This window comes from Natator depressus, chromosome 23 (genome assembly GCF_965152275.1).
Source record: "Natator depressus isolate rNatDep1 chromosome 23, rNatDep2.hap1, whole genome shotgun sequence".
NCBI classification, from domain to species: Eukaryota; Metazoa; Chordata; order Testudines; family Cheloniidae; genus Natator; species Natator depressus.
Window position 1 is genome coordinate 243634 of NC_134256.1, and position 26234 is coordinate 269867.

The window sequence follows — 26234 nt, forward strand, 5'->3', positions numbered from 1 at the left end:
AATTAGGTGTGGCTGAAGTTTTAGCCAGAAAGAAAACCTCACAAGAGCAAAGGTGGGGAGCACTGGCTCAACTCCCTGCAGGCAGCCCAACAATTAAAACTGCATAGTCTGCAAACCTTCAACGGCAATGGAGAAGGAAATATCAAACTCTTAGAATCATAGAATATCAGGGTTGGAAGGGACCTCAGGAGGTCATCTAGTCCAACCCCCTGCTCAAAGCAGGACCAATCCCCAATTAAATCATCCCCGCCAGGGCTTTGTCAAGCCTGACCTTAAAAACTTCTAAGGAAGGAGATTCTACCACCTCCCTAGGTAACACATTCCAGTGTTTCACCACCCTCTTGGTGAAAAAGTTTTTCCTAATATCCAACCTAAACCTCCCCCACTGCAACTTGAGACCATTACTCCTTGTCCTGTCCTCTTCTACCACTGAGAATAGTCTAGAACCATCCTCTCTGGAACTATCTCTCAGGTAGTTGAAAGTAGCTATCAAATCCCCCCTCATTCTTCTCTTCTGCAGACTAAACAATCCCAGTTCCCTCAGCCTCTCCTCATAAGTCATGTGTTCCAGACCCCTAATCATTTTTGTTGCCCTTCACTGGACTCTCTCCAATTTATCCACATCCTTCTTGTAGTGTGGGGCCCAAAACTGGACACAGTACTCCAGATGAGGCCTCACCAATGTCGAATAGAGGGGAACGATCACGTCCCTCGATCTGCTCGCTATGCCCCTACTTATGTTGTACCAATAAATTCAAAACCAGCAGGATCTTATTAAAGGGAAAAAGGCAAAATACCACATTTATTGTGAATACAGAAAGAATCATAGTGAACAGTTAGTTACAGCTATAACATTCCATTCAATCTCATATTTATTCACACATTCATTCACACACACACACTCACACACACACACACACAGGTTCTGCAAGGTTGTTATCATAGTTACCAGCCTTAGAGTTGCTCATGCCAAGCCACTGGCCAGGTGGCCTGGACATGAGGAGGGAGCAGGGCCTTGTCAGATGCTCATCTGATGCTCCTGGAAGTTGGTTTGCAGAATCAGACCCCAAAGTTCTCACTTTTTAGAGTCTCTTTTTATAGGAATTTCTTCCTAGGCCAGTCTGTGGGAATTGCTTCATCATGCTGTTGCTGAATCAATCAGCAGATGGCACATTCCTGACGGCTCCGTGCTGCTAGATTTTATCTTGTTCTTTGGTTCTCCCATTCTTGAGGCTGTTGGGTGGATTCCAGTCTGCCCTCCGGGGGTCCTCTGGTTATTTCCACTTGACGCCTTCTTCAGCCGATGGACACTGGATTCTTAGGCTGGCACCTCCCTGATCATTCAGTTATTATCCACACCAAGCATCCATCCACATACATCCTCTATCTCTATTTTAATCACAATTGTTAATACAACAAAAGGGCGAGGAGTCTCTGGGTGCTGTTTCTGTTGTTAGAGTATTGCTTTGAGTCTCTGTGAATTGCTTTGAGAACAGACTCTGTCTTAGAATGTACTAACACAATTAGCAGCTTGCAAGTTTCACACATAGAGGGAGAGAAACAGTACCAAAACCCAAGAGACCTCTTAATTAGTAATACCCTGGAATTTAAACTATGGGGAATCAAACTCATTTGTGATTTTAATACAGAACTTCTTTAATATGATCCAACACTTATACATCCCAAAATGCCATTGGCCTTCTTGGCAACAAGGGCACACTGCTGACTCATATCCAGCTTCTCGTCCACTGTCACCCCTAGGTCCTTTTCTGCAGAACTGCTGCCGAGCCATTCGCTCCCTAGTCTGTAGCTGTGCATTGGGTTCTTCCGTCCTAAGTGCAGGACCCTGCACTTATCCTTATTGAACCTCATCAGATTTCTTTTGGCCCAATCCTCCAATTTGTCTAGGTCCCTCTGTATCCTATCCCTGCCCTCCAGCGTATCTACCACTCCTCCTAGTTTAGTATCATCCGCAAATTTGCTGAGAGTGCAATCCACACCATCCTCCAGATCATTTAGGAAGATATTGAACAAAACCGGCCCCAGGACCGACCCCTGGGGCACTCCACTTGACACCGGCTGCCAACTAGACATGGAGCCATTGATCACTACCCGTTGAGCCCGACAATCTCGCCAACTTTCTACCCACCTTATAGTGCTTTCATCCAGCCCATACTTCTTTAACTTGCTGACAAGAATACTGTGGGAGACTGTGTCAAAAGCTTTGCTAAAGTCAAGAAACAATACATCCACTGCTTTCCCTTCATCCACAGAACCAGTAATCTCTTCATAGAAGGAGATTAGATTAGTCAGGCATGACCTTCCCTTGGTGAATCCATGCTGACTGTTCCTGATCACTTTCCTCTCGTGTAAGTGCTTCAGGACTGATTCCTTGAGGACCTGCTCCATGATTTTTCCGGGGACTGAGGTGAGGCTGACTGGCCTGTAGTTCCCAGGATCCTCCTTCTTCCCTTTTTTAAAGATTGGCACTACATTAGCCTTTTTCCAGTCATCCGGGACTTCCCCCGTTCGCCACGAGTTTTCAAAGATAATGGCCAATGGCTCTGCAATCACAGCCGCCAATTCCTTTAGCACTCTCGGATGCAACTCGTCCAGCCCCATGGACTTGTGCACGTCCAGCTTTTCTAAATAGTCCCTAACCACCTCTTTCTCCTCTGAGGGCTGGCCATCTACTCCCCATGCTGTGATGCCCAGCGCAGCAGTCTGGGAGCTGACCTTGTTCGTGAAGACAGAGGCAAAAAAAGCATTGAGTACATTAGCTTTTTCCACATCCTCTGTCACTAGGTTGCCTCCCTCATTCAGTAAGGGGCCCACACTTTCCTTGTAGCTCTTTACTCTTGACTTGTAGCTGTACAATACCCAGAGCAGGAGTACTCCTTTTCTTCTTGCGAATACAGACTAACACGGCTGCTACTCTGAAACCTAATACCCAGAGCTTATTTCTCACATTCTGGATGCCCCTGTCCCCCACAAACTAAGCCACTATTTTATCCCAAAGAATTTCCAAGATCAGGTTCGCAAAACACTGCACCACGCAATCATAGAAAAATCATTAATGAAACAGGTGTGAAGTATAAATACAAAACAAACAAAACTGCAGGTAAAAACCCACCACTGCAGCATCATACTGTGGGGGTCTCAGAATTTACCAGCTGGTGAGCCTAGATTAACTATTTGACTTTTACCTCTTATTTATAGAGCACTGCATGGATACCAAACTTGGATCAGAATCTGATCTGCAAACATGTGGATATCCATGGATATAAAGTGGATATCCACGGATTTGCAGGGCTCTACTTATTTAGACAATTCTAGGTTGATAAAATGCTGCCATCTGAAGGTATTTCTACAGGCCTTGTAAGGGGTGGGATCAGTTCATCTCAGAATGTTCAGATGTCCATATATTAAAATTTAATCCCCTTGTCAGAAATCCATGTACAGAAGCCAGCAATTAGGCAAGACAACCGAACTCTCTTCTCACAGCTTAGAAGCAGCACCTCCAGACAGGTGGTGAAGGAACAGTGGGCAGAGGTCATGCTGCTATGAGAAACTGCCCTGTCCATTATTCTTCCCGTAGGAAGCTTTTTCAATTCAACAAACTTAACAAGAGCTCTAATACAGTTAATGGTTATTAACGTCCTTTTTTAATGTGAATTGGCAAGGAGAAGGAAGCCATGTGTGTCTATATTATTGCTGGCCCTATAAATACTGTCAGTATATAACACCCTGTAAGTATTAGAAACACTCTGTAAGCAACTGCCTGCCTCTCACTATTGTGCCACATTGTGATGTTGCACTCCATATGCTTTATGAAAATATGCTTGGAATGTGAATATAATGTAACTGGAATATGCTTTATGCAAAAGGTCTCTTGGAAGGTATCCTGACAAAGTTTATAATCTGCTGAGTGTGTTCACCCTATGTGTATGTATGTATCATTCTTGTATTTAAAACTAGAAATATGAAGAAAAGGAGTACCTGTGGCACCTTAGAGACTAACCAATTTATTTGAGCATAAGCTTTCGTGAGCTACAGCTCACTTCATCGGATGCTGTAGCTCACGAAAGCTTATGCTCAAATAAATTGGTTAGTCTCTAAGGTGCCACAAGTACTCCTTTTCTTTTTGCGAATACAGACTAACAGGGCTGTTACTCTGAAACCTAGAAATATGAAGTTAACTCTGAGGTCCTACTGTAATTATGCAAAGTGTGGGCCATTAATGGTGGTTTAGAATCTTGATGGCACCCATTGACTAGGACAATTGGCTGAATATGGTTTATTTACCTGCAGGCCTTCTTGTGGACATGGGGGCCAGCCTGTGGGTAATGAAGAATGAGGTCTTACAGTGACATGTGACCATGTCACCTGATTCTGGAATCCATCTTAAACCTGGTACTTTTCCATTTAGAAGGAAGGGCGGGAACCCAGAGAGACAAAGGATTTCCGCCTTGGGCCAAAGCTATAAAAGGGGGCCAGTCATGAAAAATCCCCTAGTTACCACCTGAGCTGGAACAAGAACTGTACCGGGGAAAGGATTAGGCCCAGACAAGGAAGGAGTCTAGTCTGTGAAAGAAGCTTATTGGAATATCTCTGAGGCTGAGATTTACTTGTATTCAGTTTCAGCAACCACACAAAACACACTAACCCAGGAACCTATCCTTGCAACAAAGCCCGTTGCCAACTCTGTCCACATATCTATTCAAGGGACACCATCATAGGACCTAATCACATCAGCCACACCATAAGAGGCTCGTTCACCTGCACATCTAACAGTGTGATATATGCCATCATGTGCCAGCAATGCCTCTCTGCCATGTACATTGGCCAAACCAGACAGTCTCTATGCAAAAGAATAAATGGACACAAATCAGACATCAAGAATTATAATATTCAAAAACCAGTTGGAGAACACTTCAACATCCCTGGACACTCAATTACAGACCTAAAAGTCGCAATTATTCAACAAAAAAACTTCGAAAACAGACTCCAATGAGAAACAGCAGAACTGGAATTAATCTGCAAACTGGACACCATTAAATTAGGCTTGAATAAAGACTGGGAGTCATTACACTAACTAATACTATTTCTCCATGCTAATTTCACCCCTACTGTTACTCACACCTTCTTGTCAACTGTTTGAAATGGGCCTTCCGGATTATCACTACAAAAGTTTTTTTTTCTCCTGCTGATAATAGCACACCTTAATCGATTGGTCTCATTAAAAGTTGGTATGGCAACCCCCATTTTTTCACGTTTTCTGTATATCTATCTATCTTCCTACTGTATTTTCCACTGCATCCATCTGATGAAATGGGCTTTAGCACACGTAAGGTTATGCTCAAATAAATTTGTTAGTCTCTAAGGTGCCACAAGTACTCCTCATTCTTTCTGCTGATACAGACTAACACGGCTACCACTCCAAAACCTTTCTTAAATGTATTAGGCTTACACTTGCGTGTTTTGTTTTATTTTGCTTGGTAACTTAATTTGTTCTGTTATTATTTGGAATCACTTAAATCCTACTTTTTATACTTAATAAAATCACTTTTGTTTATTGAAAAACCCAGAGTAAGTGATTAATGCCTGGGGGGGAGAGCAGCTGTGCATTTCTCTCTAGCAGTGTTACAGATAGTGGACAATTTATGAGTTTACCCTGTATAAGCTTTATACAGAGTAAAATGGATTTATTTGGGGTTTGGATCCTGTTGGGAGCTGGGTGTCTGGGTGTTGGAGATAGGAAACCTGCTGAGCAGTTTTGGTTAAAGTCTGCAGCTTGGGGGGGGGGGGAGGGGGGCGCTCAGACCCTGGGTTTGTGTTGAGAAGGACTTGTGTGTCTGGCTCAAAAAGACAAGGGTTCTGGAGTCCCAAGCTGGCAAGGAAAACGGGCTCAGACGTAGTTTCAGCACGTCAGGTGACAGTCCCAAGGGGGTCTCTTTGACCACACACATTACTACTGCAGTCCTCACTCAGGCAAAACTAGAGTGGGAATTATGTCTGGGGAAGGACTGCAGTACGAACAGGGCCCCACAGTTTTCAAAATCTCCCTTCAGAAAAAAACCCTCCCCAAAACCATCCCAGAAAAAATGACCCAAGATTGCACGAGTTTAGCTATTTTTAAGTAGATATACAAGATTAGAGCTGGGGGAGGCCAAAACCCGGTTCATAAGGCCCTTACCTAAAAGGCATGAGACAAAGCAGCCAAACATGTGGTCAGAAAAACAGTTTCTAGGGCCCATCCAGCATGGCTCCCAGTCCCGTCTCTTGCTCCTGCTCAGCTTCTTTTCCTGTTTATACAGCCCAGACCCAAAGATGAGGGAGGGTGCTCCTTGATTGCGCACAGGCTGTTTTAGCTGTAAGCTCCAGACTGTTCCTTAAAAGGGGTTGTATACCCCCTCCCCCAGCCCAGCAGACTGTGCATTCTTTCCTAGGAAAAGAAAGTATTTGGTTGTCAAGACTGAAGATAACCAGGAACGTGGAAGTGAGGGCACGGGTGGGGCTCTGGTTAGGAGCACATGTTATTCTCCAGGAAAGGGTACACTTGAAAGCATCTCAGGCAATAAATGAGCTGCAAAGACTGGGCTGGGATTTCTTAATTTTTTTTCAGAGTAACAGCCGTGTTAGTCTGTGTTCGCAAAAAGAAAAGGAGTACTTGTGGCACCTTAGAGACTAACCAATTTATTTGAGCATAAGCTCACGAAAGCTTATGCTCAAATAAATTGGTTAGTCTCTAAGATGCCACAAGTACTCCTTTTCTTTTTAATTTTTTTTCTCTCCCTCTTTGCGCTTAACAATCCCTTTAGGAAACTGCTGGGTGCTAAAGAGCTGCAACAAGGATATAAATAATTTAGTTTTGATTAAAAAAAATATCTGGAACCACTAGCTTTAGCAAAAGGTGGAGTTATTTGGTCTTGCACAAGATTGTACTGACTACACATGATTGGGCTCAGCAGAGGTTCAGTGATCCTAGAAATGTGTCTGGAAATGTGATCATGACTGATTAGATGAGAATATGCACATATTTCAAAGGAATTCTGTTCCATAGTGAACTCTTGTCACAACTGGGCTGAGCACTGCCAATTTTCCCAGACTAATTGCTCTTCTGGAAAAGGACATAAAACCAAGCATTGGATCAGAGGAGTATAGTTCCTCTTAGTTACAAAAATCAATGCAGTTCCTCTTTTGAAATTATGCTCAGGAGTTCTCCTTTGTCCAATACCTCCCAATGCAGCAAAATTTCACTTATTATATCCACAGAAATGATTCCCCCGTTAGATGAGTGCAAATCCTTCTGGAACATGCGTGCAGATAATGACCTTTCCATTTTCTGAAAAGAATAGGATAAGAAGTGTCTGATGCAAATTCATAGCCTCTCTACCCCAAATAACCTTTGAGGAGGCCAGAGACAAATGGGCCAAGGCAACTGGAAGAATTAAAGTTCTTGCCTGGCGGACAACCTATCTGGCTGGGGTCTGACAATGCTGAGACCTATCGACAGGTGTTCATATCATCACAATCCAACAGCTGGCTACTTTGGGATAGGGTGCTATCCCTTTACGAGTAGGTGGGCCTGGTAGGTCACCAGAAGGAGTACAGGGAGTCCTTGATTTATGACGTTTCTGAACTGACACTCTAATTCAACTTACGACAATTGGTTTCGACTTTACGACGCTCGGTCCCGCAATGGAGTAGCCTGCAGTTCCGAATTATGACGCAATTTTGACTTCTGACGCAATTTTCAGAAACCAATTGTGTCATAAGTCCAAGGACTGTCTGCATGTAGTGATGAAAAGACCTGCAGGCATAGAAAAAAGTCTGGGACCCTATTTGGATCTATGGTGCACTTTGGTGGTTAATAAATTGGGATTTGGCCTTAAGCCCCTGGAGTCTTTGCATTTCCTGAGCTCTGAGATCCAGCTGACCCTGTGTCACACAGTTGCCATGGCCTAAATGTTCAAACATGACCAGTGAGTTGGGGTAATAACCAATTATAATCTCTGGATTTTATATAGTGCTTTCCCTCAGCAGATCCAAAAGAACGTTATAAAGAAGGTAAGCATCATTATCCCCATTTTACAGGTGGGGAAACTGAGGCACCGAAAGGAGAATGGAATTACCCAGCATACCAGTGGACAAGCTAGGAATAGAATGCAGGTCTCCTGAGTCCCAGTCTAGTGCTCTAGCCATCTGGCCATACTGTCTTCCACCTGAAAAACTCAAAGGGAAGCCCAACTTCCAGAATGTTCCGAAACTCAGACCTCTTTAAAGTGCTAACTTGAGCTCCCAGAATCCCTAGTCACTTTTCAGAGTAGCAGCCATGTTAGTCTGTATCCACAAAAAGAAAAGGAGTACTTGTGGCACCTTAAGAGACTAACAAATTTATTTGAGCATAAGCTTTTGTGAAGTGAGCTGTAGCTCACGAAAGCTTATGCTCAAATAAATTTGTTAGTCTCTAAGGTGCCACAAGTACTCCTTTTCTTTTTGCTAGCCGCTTTTGCAAATGTAGACCTGTGTAAAAAGCTTTGTAAAAAGAGAATTGATCTAATCAGCCTGATCACACTGATGTGCCAAGTAATTATCATGGTAGCATTTCATTAACAACCTCCAGCAAAACTCGCTTCAACACCCACTACCAGAACAGCCAGCTAGAAAAAAAAAAAGAAGAAGGCCAATTATTTTTCACGGGAAATTTGGGCTGGGGGAGGGGTGCTGAAATTTCCCATTAACATTTTTCAATTAAAGAGAAACTGGAAAACAAAATTTGAATACCATTTTCTGTAAAACAAAAAACCCAACTGCTTTCAATTTAGAAAAAACTGAAAACCAAGTTTTAAACCAAAACCTGAAAATGTTTACCAACCAAATTCAGTTTGATTTTTTCATTAAAAACAACATCAAGGCTTTCATTTCTGATGAAAACCCAAAATTACTTTTCACCAAAACCATTTCTATTGGCAATCTCAGCAGAAAGACAACAGATTGACTGAAAGGGACATGGAGGCTACACTTGCCTAAAGATGCAAAAAGAAAAGGAGTACTTGTGGCATATTAGAGACTAACCGATTTATTTGAGCATAAGCTTTCGTGAGCTACAGCTCACCTCATCATTTTTTCTTGGTTTGTGTGTTTAAAAACATCATCTGGATTTTCCACAGTATGCATCCAATGAAGTGAGCTGTAGCTCACGAAAGCTTATGCTCAAATAAATTGGTTAGTCTCTAAGGTGCCACAAGTACTCCTTTTCTTTTTGCGAATACAGACTAACACGGCTGTTACTCTGAAACTTGCCTAAAGATGGTTTCTCTAGGTACACTGGACCCAGAGAAACCTTGCACAGTCACTTCTGGTCGCATGCTGTACCTTTGTGTGGATGAAGAGAGCATCTGTCTCCAGAGAGGACTCTAGCACCTTTTACCAGCAAATTATTTTAAAGGATGAATGAGAGATTTTACATCAGAGCCTTTGCTGTCTTATTTTATCTGGTGTGAAAGAGGGTCTTTGTGTTCTCAGTTTTCAGAGTAGCAGCCGTGTTAGTCTGTATTCGCAAAAAGAAAAGGAGTACTTGTGGCACCTTAGAGACTAACCAATTTATTTGAGCATAAGCTTTTGTGAGCTACAGCTCACTTCATCGGATGCATACTGTGCATCAAGTGCCACAAGTACTCCTTTTCTTTTTGTGTTCTCAGTAAAGTTTTGCCTACTAGCTGCCTCACTCCCCACACATACAGAGCCCCCTAAAATGGTAAGAACTGTCCTACCTGAGCAAGAACTTGAGCTGTTGAGGCCAGTTTGAGCTGGATTGATCAGTTCTACCCGCCACAACAGTTAAGCTCCAAATTATAAACCTGTTAATTAAAGCTTTAGACAAGCCAGTCTGAGCTGCCAAGTTCTGAACTTCCAGAATAAAGTCTCTCTAAAAGCCCTCATGTTTCAGTCACCTAGCTAGAGCAGTGAGCAGATACTTGGCAAGAGCTGAAAGATGTGATGGATTCTCTGTCATTTGGACTCTTCAAATCAAGATTGTATATCTCTCTCTAAAAAATAAAAGGAGGGCTTGTGGCACCTTAGAGACTAACAAATGTATTTGAGCATAAGCTTTTGTGAACTACAGCTCACTTCATTGGATGCATTCAGTGGCTGAATGCATCTGTAGCTCACGAAAGCTTATGCTCAAATAAATTTGTTAGTCTCTAAGGTGCCACAAGCCCTCCTTTTCTTTTTGTGGATACAGGCTAACACGGCTGCTACTCTGAAACCTCTCTAAAAATACAGAGCCTAGGTGGACCAACTTCAAATAAAAAGATATGACCTCACCCACCTGATGTCGCTCATATCGTGGGACCAACATGGCTACAACATGGTAAAAAATACACTCAACCAGTATTTACCGGCCTGATGCACGATCTTTTTTTGTGAAATTCCCTAGCCTTAGTTATGCAGGCAATCAGACTATATGATCATTAGGGTCCCTTCTGGCCTTAACAATGAATCCTTGTTAAATGCCTCACTCTGGAAAAAAACAGGATGAAGGAACTTATCTGTGAGCTTTGATGTGCAGACTTGAAACACACCTATTAGGAGCCAATCTGCTGGCAGAAATGCATTCTTAAAGGGCATCTGTGAATTGTTTCTAAGACAACACATGCAGCACATTTCTAGTTAGAACAAACACTAGTTCCCAATGACAAGCTGTGGCACTCTGTAACTCAAAACAGCACCATGGAACCCCCATATTCAACACTTTCATATAATTATGATATACTCTGTACAAAGTATGCCTTGTGAGCTATTATTTTAAAAGTCTTGATCTGTTGAACATTAATACCCTGTTAGATTGTATGTGCTATAATTGTATGAGAAGTTATGAAGTTTTGCTCTGTGTGTGTTACTGAAATATGATGGAGCCTTTCAGATACAACAGTGGAGCAGCCAGACATGCTGATGGCCCACTGAAGGGAATTCACACTCCGAAGAACTATCCCAGGATCTGTATACAATGGACACTTCTCAGAGATAGCACGGAGACAATGGAGACTGCTTGACTCATGTCATAGCAAAGGGTCTTTCCAGCAAGCTGGAAGAAACTATAAAAGAGGGGAAGTGACATCATCCCTTGGCCTCACTTTCCCCCCACAACTCAACACCTGGAAACACATCTGGAGGACAAACACTACGGACAGTGGCCAATACCAGGTGCCCCAGAGGGAGTGAACCTAACAGGTAATGATCCAGTGATCTCTCTCCTGCCATCCATCTCCACCCTCTGACAAACAGAGGCTAGGGAATTCATTACCCATCCTGGCTAATAGCCATTAATGGACTTAATCTCCATGAATTTATCCAGTTCTCTTTTAAACCCTGTTATAGTCCTAGCCTTCACAACCTCCTCAGGCAAGGAGTTCCACAGGTTGACTGTGCACTGAGTGAAGAAGAACTTCCTTTTATTTGTCAAAGACTGACAAGGCAAGGTGGTCCTGGGCTCAAGATGAGCCCCAGCCTGTGTATGGAAGATCTGTAACCTGCTTGGACCGTCTGTCAGGGTGAGACACTGCTTGACTCAAATCCTATTTAGTTTATAGGACTTAGGTTGAGCACTGATTTTTATTTTCTTTGGTAACCATCTCTATCCTTTATGCCTACCACTTAAAATCTATCTTTCTGTAGTTAATAAACCTGTTTTATGTTTTACTTAAAACAGTGTATTTTGCTTGAAGTGCTTGGAAAACCTCAGCTCAGGAACAAAAGCTGGTGCATATCCTCTCCACATTGATGGAGAGGCAGACTGGTAATAAATTTACACTGGTCAGGCTTCTGACCAGAGCAAGATGGTACAGGTGTGGGGTCCTGAGCTGCAGGGGGGCGGGGGGAATTGGCTAGAGCCTCTCTGTTGTTGGTTCATGAGTGGCTAGGAGTAGCATACATGTAACTCAGCTGGGTGTGTCCCTGCCTGTGGATATCTGTGTAAATGCAGTACCTGGAGAGGTTTGCAGCTTGTCACAGTATGATAGGGAACCCAAGTTGATGGGACAGAGGGATCACTGGTACCCCAGTTCCAGGTTACAACCTGGGGAACCCATCACACAAGCATCCTAAATCCCCCATTTATTTCTGACACACCAAAGGATTCTGATTATAAACTTGACTGTAGCCAGTGCTCTCCTGGGGTATGTATAAATTATACCTTAGATTCTCTCATGTTACAGGTATAAAACCACAGCACAGCCTAAACCATGCACTCACTGCATAAGATGACTAGGTGGCTCTGGGATGGTAATGGACTACAGACCTGTTCAGCTCTGGGTCATCAGTTCAAATCCAAGCCAGGTCAACAGCTGTTCAGTTTCCACCATAAAAATAAAAGGAGGACTTGTGGCACCTTAGAGACGAGTCTCAGACCAATTCCTACTGGACAGAGACATAGAATGGGCCCCCTTGTGGTAATCTCAGCAAGGACTGAATTGGCTTAGAGAATTCTCTTTCATCGCAGGTGGGCAGGTAGCAAGACTTGCACTGTCTGTACTGTAACCAGTTCTGTGATGAGGTTCTCAGACAGCAGGGCTGCAAAAGCTAGCACCTCCCAGCAATGCTAAATTCGCACAAAACATTAAAAATCAATGCATCACTTCATAATCTGAGAAGAACTGTAGCCAGTTGCCTTTAAACTATGACTTTTAGGATTTATGAGATAATCAAACATTAATATCCTTATGAGTCTCTAACCACCACATTTAAGTCTACAATGATGCTTCCTCATTCTCCTAACATAATTAGGTTCAACTGGCTTCTCAGAAGTAAAAAGCAGCCAGCATATTTTGTAGTAGCTTTCCTGAACAGAAGTGATTTTGGCATCCACTCACCTTTTTTTTTTTTTTTTTTACTAAAGAATCTATTTGTGCCTCACCAGTTCAGAATGATTTTCTATCAGTTGAGTTAAAGCTGCATTTTAGCCTGGTCCCTGAGCAGCACAACTGCTTTTATCTGAAAGCTATCTTGTACCTACTAGCAATATTTTAATGCATAACATGGCATTTTAGTAGAAGCACTTCATCTTTATTCTGATCAGAAAGGGGGGTGAAATCAATCTTAACTCCTGATAAAATTTTATTTAAGAAGGTGGAAGATATCTTCAAGATTTAATGAGAGATTAAATGGCACACATACTTCATAGGAGTCTTTCGACTCCTGTGCTCCCAGCTGCAATGTATAGAAGGAAAACCTTCACCAAATCAACCTTAAAGGAAAAAAGCATCTTGCATCCTTAAAACAAACTTTCTTAGGTAACTATGCTATTGTGATGTTTCAAACTCCTATTAGATAAAGAACCCCGTCATCCTCACATTTATGTCTGGGTCTTTTGGAAATGATGTTCCCCAGTGAATGGTCTTGGGAGTCTTCTTCCTATCTGAGCAAACTCAGTTCAAACCTACAATCTATGCAGTCATTTCATTTTTTTATTATGTGCATCACCTTAGCAGGTCTCAATGACAATACCATAATCTCTTACAATAGACCCTGCAACTACAGGACACTGTGCAGATCATTTAACCAGCTTCATACAGCAAAGAAACCTGAAAGGATGTTCTGACTGAATGTGAATACAACTGATATTAAAAAAAAAAAAATCAACTATGATATCCATTTATATCGCTCCACTTCATCCTGTCACTGCACAAAACATGAGCCTCACACGGACAACAGCACTGCCTGGCTTATCAGGGTTCCTTCCCTTCAGCTAGTTGCAGCACATCAGGTGTAACCCTTGAAAATGTGTATGAAGTGGAATGTTAGAAACTTTTTGCTTAAATTATATGCCAAAATTAAACTATTAAAACACACACACACAGCTCAATTCTTATCAGGCTTTGATTTTGGCAGGTCTTGGTTTCTGGATGCCATTAAAAAAACATTTTCAACTATGAGGCACCAATAATTTAAACCAGGAATTGTGCAAAGGGGAAAATGAAATGCCTGAGAGAATTCTGCTAAGAGAGTTTTATTTCAGCCGTCACATATGATCAAATTACCAATTACAAGGAGCCTTATTCAGTGTAAAATCAACTCTGACTTGCTCTGGAAAGTGACTCACTGAATAAGAAGCATTCTCACTTATCAGCAGGTGTTTGTAATGTTATGATTGGATTTCATTTCTCTTCAGAGGGAGATAGAGAGAGTTAAAACACTGGCACAAGCAACACAAGGCACATCTGACAATGACAATGCAATTTATCAAGAACTAGGGGAAAAAATCATGAAACTGTTAGAATCTGTTCATCCCATATTATTTATCTTCTGGCTGATGCTGAGAAAATGTTAAGATGCTGAGACAGTCAAACGCTAATTCAAACATAATTTAAAAATTAGATGCTGTTTGTCCCCTTATCAGCTGAGCCGGCATCTCTATTTATAGCAGACACCATATCTCCTAGACAGCATACATACAAAGGGAAGATTTCTCTCTTCATCATCTGTTTTCTCAAGTTTAATTCCTATGCATTTTTTTAATAGCATGGAAATCAGGACATCAAGGAAACAACAAATATTAAAACCCACCCAAAGTACTTCTTTCATAGCACCAGCAACCAGAGCTTTCTACAACTTTTTTAAAAAATTAACTCTCTCAATAAACGTAGGGCCAAGAAATCCAGACATTTTTGTAAAAGGAAGTAACTGCATGCCAGGGCTCCCGACTCTCCCTCCCCTAGCTTTGACTCTGAAAATAAGCACCATGTCCATATTCCTTCTTTTCCCGATCTAGGGCTCCGAACCAGACGGAGAGGTTCCGCGTCCCCGGGGAGCACAGCACGACCAGTGCCGCGCCTTTCCGAGCGGATAACACCTCGCAGAGCCGGGCAGCGCTGTCACCCACCCTCCAAGCCCTCCAACACCAGCGCTCCCCTCCCACGCCAGGCGATGTCTGAGCAGCACCGGCAGCTCTGGGAGATGGAAGGAGAGAGAATTACCGTGGAAGAGGTGGAGGCGCTGGCACCGCAGTGATCCGGAGCGGGCAGGGCTCTCTGCCCCCGGCCAAGCACGAGTCGCAGCTGTCCAGGGGCCCCGCGGGGGGCGGGCGCCCTGCGGCGCAGCCCGGCGGGCTGGTCTCTCGCCGGCCGGCCGGCGGGAAGAAGAACAAATCACATCCAGGTTTCCCCCAAGGGGAATCCGGAGCCCGGTGTAAATCCGCCCAGCCCCCTGCAAGCGACGCCGCTACGCCCCCGACCGGTCCCCGAGCCCCCCGGCAGCGCGGGCTCCCCGGCCACTGCGCCCGGGGCAGGCAGGCTGGGGCGGCGCCCTCGGCCGAGTCCCCGGGACGTGCCCGGGGCTCAGTCCGGCGGGCGGCTAGCTGCGGAGCCGGCTGGAAAGGGGGCTCTTCCATGCGCCCCCGGCCCAGGCGCGGCGCCAGCGAGGGCTGAGCCGGCCCGTCTCCGGGGCCCCCTTCCCGGCGTCTGGCCGGTCCCTGAGGCGGCGCCTCCCGGCTCGGCAGGGGGGAGGGCGGCGGCTAGGGCCGGCTCGGGACCCCGGCGCGGGGCGGCGGCTCCATCCCGCGCGGTCTGACCCCGGCCCCGCTCCTGCCGCCGGGCGCTGCCGGCTGCCGGCCGCCCCCTGCTCGGCGAGCCCGGGAACCGGCGGCGGCTGGGGACGCAGCCCGCCCGGCTCAGGGAGGCTGGAGCCGCGGGCGCGCGCCGAGCACGCGCGGTAGCGGCCGGGCTGCCGCCGGCTCACGGGGCGGGGCTGGGGCGGCGGCGGCGGCGGCGGGAAGGCGGGAAGGCCGGAGGGGGGGCGGCCGGGGCGTGGTGGCTCCGGGGGAGCGGTGGGGGCTGTTTCGGCGGGACTGAGGGGATGCGCAGGGCGGTGTGTAAAATAAGGAACCGTCGAGAGCGGCGGGGTTCGTCCTTCTGCGCCGGCAGGCTCCGAACACGCGTCCAGCGGGGGTGCCAGGTGCAGACTCTTTGGAAATCTCCCTCGGGGTCCCAGGACCACGGGTTGAAAACTGCCGGTCTAGAGCAGGGAGAGCGGGGGCGTCTAGTCGCCGGATCTCACGGCTCCAGAAGAAGGGGAGATTCAGTTGCATTGGGAAGTGGCAAATTCAAGACTGATAAGAAGAGGGAAATATGTTTTCACACAAGGTGTGACTAGCCCGTGGAACTCACTTCTCCTGGCAAGATGTCCTGCTGGCCAAGAATTTAGCAAGGTTCAAAGATAGCTGAGACATCCTGTGGGGTTAACAAGACTTCCCAGAGTTATAATAGTGAATACTAACAAAGTATAGGACAAGAGATAAACCCTCATGTCTTGAAGGCAATCTCTGTTAGTGGTTAGGGTAGGACCATCATGGGGAGGGTTTTATTGCCTCCCCTCTGTATAGTGTGGGGGTTCTTGCACTGTCCTCCGAAACATCCGGACATTGTCAGAGACAGGGCTGGATGGGCCGTGTGTCTAGTCCATTATGGCAATTCCCACACTTCTATCTGGAGAGCAAGGGGTGGGAGAGCACATGGGTCTGAGAGGAGTTAAAGCTACAGCATGTTTAATCTATTTTACATTTATTTTTCCCATTCCTGGGGAACCTCAGAGCCCTCTCCTGCATTTATTCAATGCAGTTTGTGGAGTATAGGACACTGCTGGTCACTCCTGCACAGCTATTCCCTATTATTGTGGGCCCAAACATTCAGAAATGGTTGTTATTTGGGGTGCCCCAGTGTCTGGGTGCTCAAGCTGGGACACTTTAAAGGTGCCTCATTTTTCCAGAGCCACTAAGCATCAGCAGCACCAATGAAGAGTTTTAGCCACAGTGCACAAGGGGAGGTGCCAGAAGCACTACTGTGTGCTCTGCATGCTACCTGAGGGGAAGGCCTCCCTTCACGTGCCCACAGCAGCCGTCTGAAACAGGCCAGGCCCACCCGCCAAAAGCCCAGATAATTGATTAAGGGGTGAGCAAATAGAGCGGGCCCTATGCAGCTATTGGCCAGAGGACTGGGAGGAAATCCCACCCCTCACTCCCTGTGCTTGGTTAGAGAAAGGGCATGCACTTCTAGAGTGGGAGCTTAGCAATTTTGAAGTGGGGATGGGGGCTGGCTGTAGGCTACTTTATCAGCCAGTGGCCATAGAAGTAGGATTGGAAAGAGGTGCCCCGTGGCTGAGGCTGGAGTAAGCCAGCCCAAAGGTGCCCTGGACACGGGGTTAGGGATAGGCCTAGGGAGAAGGAGCATAGGTGGCTGCAGCCAGGCTGGGAAAGTGGCCCAGGCCCTGCCTGGGAGTCTTGACTAGAACGGTAGCCATGGCGATGAAGGCCTGTGATACAGTAGAGACTGGGATCACTGGTGAGAGGTAAGAGATACCTGTAATAGGCCTACAGGACTGAGGCTGAGATGGTGCAATATGAACGCATAATGGGTCAGTGGTAGTACTCTTAAGGACTGGGGGCTCCATGCATTGTACTGTTGAGGCAGTGCTCTGTATGCTGCTGAAAGGTCCCTATTATTAATCATGGGTTGGGTCCTTTCCCAGAGAGAGTTGCTGGTATTATATCTGAGTGCAGCACTGATTTCTTTGGTAAATTCCTGCCTCCCCAAAACTCGTGGGAGGGAGCCAAGCACCTTGGGCCTAGCAGCAAGCAAGTGGGGCTCTAAACCAGAGGTTCTCAAACTGGGTGGGCATGACCCTTCAGCAGGTCATGAGGTTATTATGTGGGGGGTTGCGAGCCATCAGCCTCCACCCCCAAACCATGCTTCCCCGTCAGCGTTTATAATAGTGTTAAATATTTTTTTAAAGTGCTTTTAATTTATAAGGGGGGGGTCTCACTCAGAGGTTTGCTATGTGAAAGGGGTCACCAATGCAAAAGTTTGAGAATCACTGCTCTAAACCCTCTTGGGCATGTGGTTTGGGGGCATTTGGGGGCCACACAACAAACTGAAGTGCCCTCTTCCCCCGCCCCCCTCCCCCCGATCAGGTCCTACTGCTCCATTTTCCAAATGGCCCGAGCTCTCAAGGAGCTGAGCACCTTATGTACATAAACCACTGCAGTATTGCCAACTCCAGACAGTGAAAAATCATGTCAGGCTCCCCAAAATTGAGAGATTTTTGTTCTTAAAAATGCACATTGCGTTCTTTTTTATTTATGTTCTGGCATTTGACGCTTATGGGTTCGCTTCAGTCACGTTTTCAAGCTTTCTCCACAACCACAAAGATTAGATGCTTAGTTTTTTAAATTAAAGCTGGGATTCTCACCTAACAACATGACTCCAGGAGCTGGGGCTTTAAGGAAAATAGTAAATATTGCAAGACTTATGATGAAGTGACAAGACTTGACAACAGTGTGCATGTTATACTCACAGATCCAAGTGATGCTGGAACACTAATTTATTTACACTTTTTTGTAAAAAATTGGAGAACACAATCTCCCACGGAGGTATCTGCAGAAAGGTCAAGCTTATGCTGCGACCACATCCTGCTCACCAGATTGCTGTATGCTGCTGACCTCTCTGTCAAAATGAAGACTGAAAGAGATGGAGCTGGGATATGCAATACTGGCATTATTCCAACCAATTCAGTATAAAGTAAAACGCTTTTTCTTCAAAAATTAAGGCTATGTTTATGCTAAGAATCCAAGACATTGATTTCTGAATGCTTGGAGCTGGCAATATTGCAGTGGTTTATATATATTCCTCTTTCATCCTATTAATTTCTTCTATAGTGAGATACAGGTTTCTTTGTCAGTCTCCTTTGTAAATCAGTGGAGATATGCATTGAAGTCTCTCTCTTTGTATTAAGAAAAGGAGTACTTGTGGCACCTTAGAGACTAACACATTTATTTGAGCATAAGCTTTCGTGAGCTACAGATGACTAACACGGCTGCTACTCTGAAACCTCTCTTTGTATTGACTCTGACACCCATTTTGGCTACAGATTTTTCTCTTCCTTGAGTTGTTCTTATACATGTTGTATTTCTGTTGTGGTGCTTTTTTTTGTTTGTTTGTTTTTTGTTTCCTAGTTGTAATGTTAATTGTGCTTCATTTTGCTAATGTCAGAATTGTCCCTTTAATTCCATCAATTGCATTCACTCTGTGGGTGAATTATTACATTCCCTTATTCCTTCCATTTTTATGCCAAAGACACTTAATTTGTTTAATTCATTTTTATGTATGTTAAAGAATACAAATGTGGAACAATAACATTCTCAGTCATTCTGTGACAGCACACAGTGAATAGAGGAAAGGCAACATGCTGAATAGACCTGGAAGATTGCTGGGGTTTGTTTTTTGTTTATTTGCTAAATTTCTACACCTTGACCCTGCAACGAGTGACTACCACCCACTCACAGAAATCAATTCCAGGGCTGGACTTGGTGTGTCTGGACCCCCAAAATAACCCAGAGAGAAGCAGTATAGAGTCCCCTTCAGCCTGCATAGGAGGAACCATCAGTTTGAAGAAAAAAAAAGTATTGAATTCTTAATAGCCTACGTAAACTCTAGCCTCTATCCTAGGACTGCAAAACTAGGAGTCATCTTATAGTGTTGTGTTTAGTGAGGTAGATACCCGTCTGTTAAGAAATGGACTGAGAAACACCAACTTATATAGGGGTCCCTGAACAGCTGCCAGATAAACTTTTAGACACTATTAACCTGGGCTGTGAGAGGTGAAATGCTGCTGCTGTATTACTACCCTCTGAACCACAGTCAGATATTATCAACTACAGTAAATAGCTGGAGATGTCATTCACATCCCTGAGCAGGCTGAAACAGGGCAGGTACAATATTTAAAACTGGTAACACCTTGCCACTCAGGATTAGAAATAGCCATGTGCTGGCACATCCTAGTCGAGGGGGGACACCTTCCAGGTACAAACGCTAATGACTCTAATTCTGTTGTGTATGCATGATGTTAAATACTTGTACAGGGAATATGGCTTTAGCCTGAGCTGAGAAGGTCCCAGACAGGTGTGGAGGAAAACTGGATCTGAGGCTTCTCCTATTTGAAGAAGAGCTAATGCGATCCCGGGATGCATAAACAGGGGAATCTTTGAGTAGGAGTAGAGAGGTTTTTGGCACTGGTGTGATGGCTGCTGGAATACTGTGTCTGCTTCTGGTACCCGTAACTCAAGAAGGATGTTGATAAATTGGTGAGGGTCCCTGCTGGCCTTGGAATCTATGAATGAATGAAGTTTGAGAATATTTGTTGTGTCTTATTAAAGCAGAATTGCAAGTCATTTTCTAGTTTCTATACCCAGTGTTCTAGGATGTGGAGCACAAAAATGCTTTTTCTTGGAAACTCTCAGCATTATGTTGCAGAATACTCATTCAAAATTTCATGGCTCTTCAGGTTATGGTTACTGTGAAGAGAAAAAATTGTCTCTTTGTCATCTTTCTAATTTTCCAGCAATCCTATGTTTATTTCTTCTTGTGCTCCCCTGCCTGCTTGTCTTTATCTACCTGTTTTATCTTGTCTTAGACTGTAAGCTTTGTGGGGCAGGGACCATCTTTTTATTGTGTCTAAAACAGTGGGGCTGGGTCCATGACTGAGAAATCCAGGCGCTACTGCAATATAAATAATTATAATATTCTGTTTGTGCATTACCTTTCGGAGCTGAGCATATGTATTACATATGAGGAAACAGTCTGAGAAGCTTGGTAAGGCTGAGTTTGACATCTGTTTGGTATTAACTCCAGAAGGAGGACCTGTAAGATAGACAAAAATCTGCATTTAACATTTTTCAGCTGCCTTTCTGCTTGGTGACTTAGGCCATGATGATAGTGCCATCCCATTGTTTTAGAAGGGCCTCTAGTGCTACTTTTAATTTCTGAAGAAATAATTTGGAAAGTGTCAGGAAAAACAAACAAAGCCTAAGTTATACAATTTGGTTGTGTTGCATCATCTAGATGAAGGGTTCAGATTAGCTTCATTTTTTCCACATCTGAAATAGATAGAGACCTGTAGGGCACTGCAGTCTTCTGCAAATTCTGATTTTATAATCCTTTTCATTTGTTTAATACAATGAACTAAAAACTGAAGTACTCTAAATAAGATATGCTCCCCCTGCTGAGACTTGTTTGATGTCTCTGAAATTTGTGTATTGTAAATACTAATCTCTCGCTGCTTGCATTTTACCCAGAGTTCAGTGTTATGCTAAAATGTGCTGCTGTCAACAACTCGCTCATCTAAGGTGCTTGTTATTTAGTGGCATAAATGTTAGTTTAACTCTAATGTTTTGTTCAAGAGTTTGACGTGATACATATGGGGTAGAGCTGGGATTAGGCTATTGGAACCGTGCTAGAGATACCTTGGCAACAAGCTAGTTTAGTCTGGACTTGGCGGTCCGACTCTTGGATAAGGCATCCAGTCTCTGCAAAGCATCAACGGCCTTTGCAATGGCAGCTATCGCCCACCTAGAGGGTTGCACGCAATGAATGGTTATGGAGACAGATTGATTTAAATTGTATGAGGGCAGGCACAATGGGTATTCTTCCTCTTCCTGCTCTTTGATTTACAAATTTTGGGCTTGTTTACTTGCACAACCATTGCTTACTTACGCAAAAAGAAAAGGCACCTTGTGGCACCTTAGAGACTAACCAATTTATTTGAGCATAAGCTTTCCTGAGCTACAGCTCACTTCATCGGATGCATACTGTGGAAAGTGTAGAAGATCTTTTATACACACAAAGCATGAAAAAATACCTCCCCACACCCCACTCTCCTGCTGGCAATAGCTTATCTAAAGTGATCACTCTTCTTACAATGTGTATGATAATCAAGTTGGGCCATTTCCAGCACAAATCCAGGTTTTCTCACCCCCCCCCACACACACAAACCCACTCTACTGCTGGTAATAGCTTATCTAAAGTGACCACTCTCCTTACAATGTGTATGATAATCAAGGTGGGCCATTTCCAGCACAAATCCAGGGTTTAACAAGAACGTCTGGGGGGGGCTTAGGAAAAAACAAGGGGAAATAGGTTACCTTGCATAATGACTTAGCCACTCCCAGTCTCTATTCAAGCCTAAGTTAATTGTATCCAATTTGCAAATGAATTCCAATTCAACAGTTTCTCGCTGGAGTCTGGATTTGAAGTTTTTTTGGTGAAGAATTGCAACTTTCATGTCTGTAATCGCGTGACCAGAGAGATTGAAGCGTTCTCCGACTGGTTTATGAATGTTATAATTCTTGACATCTGATTTGTGTCCATTTATTCTTTTACGTAGAGACTGTCCAGTTTGACCAATGTACATGGCAGAGGAGCATTGCTGGCACATGATGGCATATATCACATTGGTGGATGTGCAGGTGAACGAGCCTCTGATAGTGTAGCTGATGTTATTAGGCCCTGTGATGGTGTCCCCTGAATAGATATGTGGGCACAGTTGGCAACGGGCTTTGTTGCAAGGATAGGTTCCTGGGTTAGTGGTTCTGTTGTGTGGTATGTGGTTGCTGGTGAGTATTTGCTTCAGGTTAGGGGGCTGTCTGTAGGCAAGGACTGGCCTGTCTCCCAGGATTTGTGAGAGTGTTGAGTCATCCTTCAGGATAGGTTGTAGATCCCCAATAATGCGTTGGAGGGGTTTTAATTGGGGGCTGAAGGTGACGGCTAGTGGCGTTCTGTTATTTTCTTTGTTAGGCCTGTCCTGTAGTAGGTGACTTCTGGGAAGTCTTCTGGCTCTATCAATCTGTTTCTTCACTTCCGCAGGTGGGTATTGTAGTTGTAAGAATGCTTGATAGAGATCTTGTAGGTGTTTGTCTCTGTTTGAGGGGTTGGAGCAAATGCGGTTGTATCGCAGAGCTTGGCTGTAGACGATGGATCATGTGGTGTGGTCAGGGTGAAAGCTGGAGGCATGTAGGTAGGAATAGCAGTCAGTAGGTTTCCGGTATAGGGTGGTGTTTATGTGACCATCGTTTATTAGCACTGTAGTGTTCAGGAAGTGGATCTCTTGTGTGGACTGGACCAGGCTGAGGTTAATGGTGGGATGGAAATTGTTGAAATCATGGTGGAATTCCTCAAGGGCTTCTTTTCCATGGGTCCAGATGATGAAGATGTCATCAATATAGCGCAAGTAGAGTAGGGGCGTTAGGGGACGAGAGCTGAGGAAGCGTTGTTCTAAGTCAGCCATAAAAATGTTGGCATACTGTGGGGCCATGCAGGTACCCATAGCAGTGCCGCTGATCTGAAGGTATACATTGTCCCCAAATGTAAAATAGTTATGGGTATGGACAAAGTCACAAAGTTCAGCCACCAGGTTAGCCGTGACATTATCGGGGATAGTGTTCTTGACGGCTTGTAGTCCATCTTTGTGTGGAATGTTGGTGTAGAGGGCTTCTACATCCATAGTGGCCATGATGGTGTTTTCAGGAAGATCACCGATGGATTGTAGTTTCCTCAGGAAGTCAGTGGTGTCTCGAAGGTAGCTGGGAGTGCTGGTAGCGTAGGGCCTGAGGAGGGAGTCTACATAGCCAGACAATCCTGCTGTCAGGGTGCCAATGCCTGAGATGATGAGGCGCCCAGGATTTCCAGGTTTATGGATCTTGGGTAGTAGATAGAATATCCCAGGTCGGGGTTCCAGGGGTGTGTCTGTGCGGAAATAAACCTGGAAATCCAGACTCCAGCGAGAAACTGTTGAATTGGAATTTATTTGCAAATTGGATACAATTAACTTAGGCTTGAATAGAGACTGGGAGTGGCTAAGTCATTATGCAAGGTAACCTATTTCCCCTTGTTTTTTCCTAAGCCCCCCCCGCCCCCCGACGTTCTTGTTAAACCCTGGATTTGTGCTGGAAATGGCCCACCTTGATTATCATACACATTGTAAGGAGAGTGATCACTTTAGATAAGCTATTGCCAGCAGGAGAGTGGGGTGGGGGGAGGTATTTTTTCATGCTTTGTGTGTATAAAAGATCTTCTACGCTTTCTACGGTATGTATCCGATGAAGTGAGCTGTAGCTCACGAAAGCTTATGCTCAAATAAATTGGTTAGTCTCTAAGGTGCCACAAGTACTCCTTTTCTTTTTGCGAATACAGACTAACACGGCTGTTACTCTGAAACCTGTGCTTACTTACGGTGCTACAAAAATTGACAATTCTGTGGCTGCGCTTGAAAGTAAAAGAAGAGATTCACCTCCTGGGGCAGGAAGGACACTGCTCATACACCTACTTCCAAACCACAGCTGGCCCCATCACTTTTGTCTCTGTTCCTGAGGGAACATTTTTTACTCTCTTTTTTTAAAATTTCGTGCATAGAATAGCGCACCTGGGACACTGTGGGTATGACTGTTCCTCCCTCACCCTCCCTGGTTCTGAAGGAGTGTGTGTCCATCAGGTAACACTTATGGACTCTGGAGCTTTCACTTGGGAAAAGCCTTCCTACCTGGCTCAGAAATCTATTTAATTTGAACTGAGAAGTATGTTTTCTTAGATGCCTATCAACTCTGCAGATCATTTTGGACATGAATGAGTTTCCAAGGGGAGAATATTTCATTCCACCAGGGCACCCTGTGTGTGGGAAATTAGCCTGCTCTGCTGACACGGGCTGTTGCGTGCTTGGCCAGAGGAATAAGTTGAATGTGTGTGTAATACGATTTCTATTTTTAGGGCAATCAGTTCACACTGTTGTGGGTTAAGATTTATTGTCCGTTCTCCCAGAGCTAAGTGATTTCTCTCGTGACTCCCTGAAAATTCAACCTGGCGCAGCACCCGTTATCTCAGGATTTTCCATCTCATAAAGGCTTGAATATTTATGACTCTCTGCACCCAACAGCTTGCAGAATAAGCAGCACAAATGTTACCCCACTGACCAAGCCATGCGGTGACGCTGATCCAATAATAATAAGCTTGGAAGGATTAGATTTTGATCAGTAAACGTTGATTTCGCTGTACGTGCACAGACAACAATAGAAATTTACATAGGCAAAGCAAGAAAAATGCTGCTTGAGAACTTGTTAGTTTGATTTAATGATATTTACTTTGTATATTTTAACACGTGAGGTTGACACTTTGTGTCTTAATGATTATAAACCTTTAACTTTTTGGATGTGTCTACTGTAATTAAATAATTATTGTCTGACCCCTCCCCCAATTTCCTGCAACTGTGAAAATTTAAATAGATAAACATTGAGAAAATGCTTAAAACCCATAACTTTGCACAATTGTGAACATTTAAAAATAGAAAAATTATTTTAAAATAATCTATATTATGAGTGGAAATTGCAAGCAAATGAGAAAATCGAATTCTGCCAAGCCCAAATAATGACTATTGGACTCTGAGCCTCCCATTTCCCCTAATCCTGCCAAGTTAGGAAGTAGAATTTAGATGGAGTTATTCTTCTGGGTTGGAATTCACTAATGCAGAAGGCCAGCTGGAGGCCTGTTCATCACTTAAATCCCATTTGAACCATTTGGTGCTGAACCGTTCCTAATTCACTCGGGACTAGGAATGACAGGGAGGCAATACCTCAGGCCCTGGTGGCATATTGGCACAGTGGCCTCTAAGCCACTCCTGCTTGTTTATCAGTATTGAAAAGAGTCCTGATTCAGTACAGTCCTGCAGGTGAGATGGCTTGTAGCTTCAGTGGATAATGTTTCAGAAAGTCAACTGCTGTTGCTCTATATTAATCCCAGGTTGTCTGGAGCATCAGTGTATTTATGCAAATAAGTCAAGGATGTTTTTATTATTCCCATCCACTATGGCAAAAGCTTGATCCTTTGGCACTTTTAGCTGTGCAGTGTCTAAGAGGAGGAATATGAGCTACTGGTTAGAGAAGAACCTTGAGCTCTATGAATATCAGGCACTAAATAAATGCAAAATATAGTAGAACCTCATTAATTTCATATGCCAAAAGCATGTGAAAGTCTCTCCCTGCTTCCCAGCAAAGACTTAGTAGATCTCATGTTACTAAGGCATCCTTACTCATACAAAATCTCTTGCAGAACACTTCCTTGTGTACTCAGAACAATTGTCATGCATAATTAAAACTAAACTGCATTTGTCAAATAAATGAACAAAGTGCATTTTTGATGCCTTGTTCTTGCTCTTACTTTTCTGTTGTGTGTGTTCATTTGCTAATTTGCAAAATTAAATCATTGGCCATAGGTCTCCTAGTAATTAGCAGAGCTATGTAAAGATGTGGTTATTAAAGACCTTTTGGATGACATTCATCCCACGCAGTGGGGTCTGCACAAGTTCTACATGCCACTTAAGCTCTCAAAGCAGGACTTAAATGGTATGTAGGCTCTGTGCAG

The 26234-nt window shown here is 44.3% G+C and overlaps 1 protein-coding gene across 7 annotated transcripts in view; it reads right to left on the reverse strand.

Annotated features, from left to right (window-relative positions):
* The window catches only part of LOC141976374 (leucine-rich repeat and fibronectin type III domain-containing protein 1-like protein), a 235524-nt gene extending 220401 nt beyond the window's left edge, over positions 1-15123 (reverse strand). For 4 of the 7 annotated variants that reach the window (XM_074937339.1, XM_074937334.1, XM_074937336.1 and 1 more), the window contains exon 1: positions 14979-15123. The gene's annotated coding sequence lies outside the window, so the exon portion shown is untranslated. The remainder of the gene's footprint in view (positions 1-14978) is intronic. The other 3 variants (XM_074937338.1, XM_074937333.1, XM_074937340.1) reach the window with 2 other exon arrangements.
* Positions 15124-26234: the final 11111 nt, after the last annotated feature.